This window comes from Ambystoma mexicanum, chromosome 12, assembly GCF_040938575.1.
Source record: "Ambystoma mexicanum isolate Mex_15411 chromosome 12, UKY_AmexF1_1, whole genome shotgun sequence".
Taxonomy (NCBI): Eukaryota; Metazoa; Chordata; class Amphibia; order Caudata; family Ambystomatidae; genus Ambystoma; species Ambystoma mexicanum.
This window is the reverse complement of record NC_090936.1, coordinates 663694259-663699624: the sequence shown is the minus strand read 5'-3', so window position 1 is coordinate 663699624 and position 5366 is coordinate 663694259.

The following is a 5366-nucleotide window of genomic DNA, read 5'->3' as shown; positions in this document are numbered from 1 at the left end:
ACTCATCCCGAACGGAACGAGGCTCACGCTAGATACGGGTTGAATTCACCACAGGATAGCGTCCAAAAGTTCAGTTCAATGTCACCTTCCAATAATCCTTGAAAAGCTTCCTTCCCACTATAGGGATCAATCCTTCTGTTAATTCCACAGATGCAGGAGTTAGAAATAGCGCTCTTTTTAAGGAAAAACAAAGTACACGCGGTTATAAACAGCCGCGAAGAAAATAACGTTTGAAGACAACGTGCGCGTGTGGATTTTACACGCGGGCAGGATTCGCGCAGTCTGGGCCAGCCGCGTGTGAAGACAACGTGCGCGTGTGGATTTTACACGCGGGCAGGATTTACGCAGTCTTGGCCAGCCGCACTTGAAGACAGAGAGCGCGTGTGGATATTACACGCGGGCAGGATTCACGCAGTCTGGGCCAGCCGCGAGTGAAGACAACGTGTGCGTGTGGATTTTACACGCGGGCAGGATTTACGCAGCCATGGCCAGACGCACTTGAAGACAGAGAGCGCGTGTGGATTTTACACGCGGGCAAGATTTACGCAGCCTTGGCCAGCCGCACTTGAAGACAGAGAGCGCGTGTGGATTTTACACGCGGGCAGGATTTACGCAGCCTTGGCCAGGCGCGCTTGAAGACAGAGAGCGCGTGTGGAATTACACGCGGGCGGTGTTCCCGCAGTCCGGAACAGCCGCGTTTGGAGACAACGTGCGCGTGTGGAATTACACGCGGGCAGGATTTACGCAGTCCGGGCCAGCCGCGTATGAAGACAGAGTTTACGTGTGGATGTACACGCGGGCAGGATTCCCGCAGTCCGGACCAGCCACGCTTGAAGACAGAGAACGCGTGTGAATTATCACGCGAAGGAATAGCTCCAGGAATCAGCGTGTGGCGGAACACACGCTATTGAAGGCCCAAAAGTAGCTGTAGAAATATGCCAGGATGCAGATCAGAGGTTCAGCTACACAACGCCAATAGATTCGATCAGAAGCAGCGAGTGAAGTTTCTACGCTGCTTAAATACGTAATACCGTAGTTCACGTGACGAAGCAAAAGTCACGTGAAGTTAGCGACGTGAAAAGTGCAAACGTCGTTTTCCCGGTAACGTATCGAATAACCTCCACTTGGAATAGAACGGTCTAGCTGTTCTACGAGCGTAGCGTCCAGCATGCATGACAGTGCCATCCCCCAAAGGGACAACCTCTCCCCTTCTTGTGTGAAAGCGCTTCAATAAAGCAGGAGCATGAATATTAGAAAGAGGTTCCCAGGACCTATCTTCGGGACCATAGCCCTTCCAATCCACCAGATAATATGGTCTACCAGAACGTAGTTTCATATCCAGTATGTCTTGTACCTCGTATTCATCTGAACCCCGCACAGAAATAGCAACAGGCCGTACAGGCAGTCTAGTAGCTTCAGAAAATGGCTTAATGAGTGACACGTGGAATACAGGATGCACTCGCCATCGTTGTGGCAAAGCCAGACGTACAGCAGCAGGATTAAGAACTTGGAGCACTACATACGGACCGATGTATTTAGGCAACAATTTCTTTTTGCCTGGAATTCTTAAGTTCTTAGTGGACAGCCAGACTTTCATACCAGCCTTATAGACAGGTGCGGGTACTCTATGAGCATCGGCATAGAACTTGTCACGTCGTTTAGCCTGCTCCAATTGCTGCTTCACCTTTCTCTGTAATCTCTTCAGATCACGAAAAGTACGGCCTGCGGCAGGCGTGTCCAAGGATAGACCGGAATCCAGAGGTATTGATCGGGGGTGTTGTCCATAGAGAGCATAGAACGGTGAAGTGCCTATGGCACTATGATAAGAGTTGTTATAGGCGAATTCAGCCGCCGGCAGTACCGTGAGCCAATCCGATTGGTATTGCAAACACAGACACCGCAGATATTGTTCCATAGTACAATTGACCCTTTCAGTCTGTCCGTCAGTTTGAGGATGATAAGCACTGGACATTCTATCATCAATCAGTAATGCAGATGTTAAAGCTCTCCAAAAGCGTGACGCAAACTGTGAGCCCCTGTCTGTAATGATTACTGATGGTAGACCAAAGAAACGAAATATATGTTGGATGAATAGTTCAGCCAGAACAGCAGCCGTTGGTAAACCAATACAGGGAATAAAAAGAGCCAATTTAGTGAAATAATCCACTACGACCCATATGGTATCATATCCCTGATTTGGGGGGAGTTCTACCACAAAGTCCATAGATATCATGTCCCATGGTTTGTTAGGGACAGGTAGGGACTGGAGTAAGCCCACTGGTTTACCAGGAGTATTTTTACATTGGATACATACAGAACAAGAAGACACATAGTTTATAACATCTGTTGCCATGGATGGCCACCAGCACCACCTTTTGAGCAGCTCCAGTGTTTTCTTCCGTCCAGGATGGGCTGCAATCAAGGAATCATGATTCCATTTGAGGGCTTTATTCCGCATTGAAGGAGTTGGTAGATAAAGTACTCCTTGTGTGAATGGTAAACCGTTATGTACGTCCAGATTCATATCCTGGACTACTTGTGGATGAATTTTTACCCACTCTTGTACTTCGGTTTTTAGGGATGGTTGAACCGAACAACTACATATTACATGATCTGCCAACAGCTGAATCTGTACTTGTTTTTCTTCCTGCGCCTCTTCACTCATACGGGACAAAGCGTCCGACTTAACATGTTCTCGGGCAGGACGATAGGTGACCTGGAAATCGTATTGGGCAAAAAAGACATGCCATCTGGCCTGACGGGCCGTAAGGCATTTCATGGATTTGAATGCTTGGAGATTTCTATGGTCAGAGTACACCAACACCTGTTGTTTGGCCCCAAGAAGATGATGACGCCATTCTCGGAAAGCATCTTTGATAGCCAGTAGTTCCCGCTCAGTGACGGTGTAGTTATGTTCATATGAGGTGAGTTTGCGAGAGAAGAAAGCCACTGGGTGTTCCTCCTTGGTTTCTGTGCAAACTTGTGAGAGTACTGCACCAATAGCGACACTGGATGCATCCGCTTCAACGACAAACTGGCGATCAGGATCCGGATGTTGAAGCACGGGTGCAGTGGTAAATGCTTCCTTCAGCTTTTCCAATGCTGCTTGGGCATGTTGGTTCCAACAGAAAGGAACTTTAGAACTAGTTAAAGCCGTCAAAGGAGCTACTGTTTTGGAAAAGGAATGGATAAATCTGCGATAGAAATTCGCAAAGCCTAAGAAAGACTGTAGTGACTTGACATTATGCGGAATCGGCCAATTCAAGACGGCCTTTACCTTGGAACGACTCATTCGAGCACCTAGATTGGTAATGTCGTAACCAAGGAATTCCACTTCCTGTGAATGAAAGACACATTTTTCGGCTTTCACATAAAGATGGTTCTCCCTGAGTCTTTGTAGGACTGTAGAAACATGTCTGACGTGTTCCGATAAAGATGATGAGTAGATCAGAATGTCATCCAGATAGATAACCACAAATTGGTCCATTATGTCTCTGAATATATCATTCATGAAGAATTGAAATGTGGCGGGAGCATTGCACAGACCAAAAGGCATCACCAAATATTCGTAAAGACCATACCGTGTCTTAAAAGCGGTCTTCCATTCGTCGCCTTCACGAATGCGAACCAAATTGTATGCACCTCGCAAGTCCAATTTGGTGAAATAACTGGAAGTGCCTAATTGATCCAATAGAACGTTTATTAGTGGTAAGGGGTATTGGTTTTTGATGGTGATATCATTAAGTGCCCTGTAATCAATGCAAGGTCTGAGATCTCCCTCTTTCTTAGGAACAAAGAATAGAGGAGATGCAGCAGGTGATTGTGAGGGCCGTATAAAGCCCATTGCTAGCGCTTTATCAATGTATTCTTTTAACACAACATCTTCTTTAGGTGTTAGTGAATAAACACGGCCTGTAGGAATTTTGGCACCAGGAATCAATTCGATAGGACAGTCGTACTGTCGATGAGGAGGTAATTGTTCTGCCTGGCCTTTATCAAAGACATCAGCATAATCAGCGTATTCACATGGTATGATATTGTCGCATTGATGTACAACGCTGATAGTTGAATCCTCCACCATAGAGGCCAATATGTGTTGTTTATTTGACACCTCCTGACTGGTAAAGCAATGTTCATTGCAATGAATCGAAGGATATTGGAGCGATCCCGAAACCCAGTCAACAGCAGGATTGTGAAGGGTTAACCATGCAAGACCAAGTATGATCTCGTACTGTGGAGCAGCAATAACATCGAAGATGATTTCTTCTGAATGATTATTCGATAAGGTCATCTGAACAGGTACCGTCTCCTGGGTTACCATACCAGAAGTCAAAACAGATCCGTCCACGGTGTTCACCGTTTCAGGTCTTTTTTTGTTTACAAGGGGTAAGGAACAGTTCTTGGCATAAGTGATGTCTATGTAATTGCTGGTGGCTCCAGAATCAACCATGGCCTTGGAAACCACTTCTCGCTCATCACAACGTAACGTCACCTGAACTATTACAGGTGCATGTTTAGGAATGGTACTGGAGTCCGATGAAACACTCGACATAGGAACTCCTGCTATTGTCGAGTTTTGGCGTTTCCCGCACGCTTGATGGGTTTTTTAGGACATGTTGCCAATAAATGCTCGGAAGAACCACAGTACATACATAAGTGGTTTTTTCTTCGGTTCTCCCGTTCTGCATTGGACAATCGGCCTCTCACGGCGCCAATCTGCATGGGTTCAGGGTCGTTAGAGATGACTGCTGGTGTCTCTGACCGCCCCGAGACTGGCATGAAGGGCTTTTTCTCTCCCTTTCGAGCATTCCTTCGGGCGTCGATTTGTAGAACCAAATCGAGCATCTCTGGAAAACCCGTAGGAACCACAGGAACTGTAGATAAGGCATCTTTCAGTTCTTCAGAAAGACCCTTGTAGAAAACAGCCGTTTTCTTGCTGTCAGGCCATTGGGTTTCCGCCGTCAGTTGATTGAACCGGGCAACGTAAGACATAAGGGGTTGGCTGCCTTGTTGTAGGTTAAGCAACTCTAAATCTGTGGCTTGAGTAGAGTAACGCATGTCAAAGACTTTACTCATAGCAGTCAAGAGATCGTCACAATCGTACAACAAAGGGCTATTTGTTTCCAACAAAGGGTTAGCCCAAGCAGCAGCTGTGCCCCCTAAATGGGAAAGCACGAAGGCTGCTTTTGTGGTTAGATCAGGAAAAGATGTAGGACGGCAAAGAAAATGGAGTCGGCACTGATTTACAAAGGTTCTATAGGTTTTGGGATCACCCGTGAACCGTTCCGGAGGGGCCAAGGGAAACTGAGTGGGCATAACCACATTAATAGTTTCCTGTGGGGGTGCCGTAGTCCCAGATCCAGATG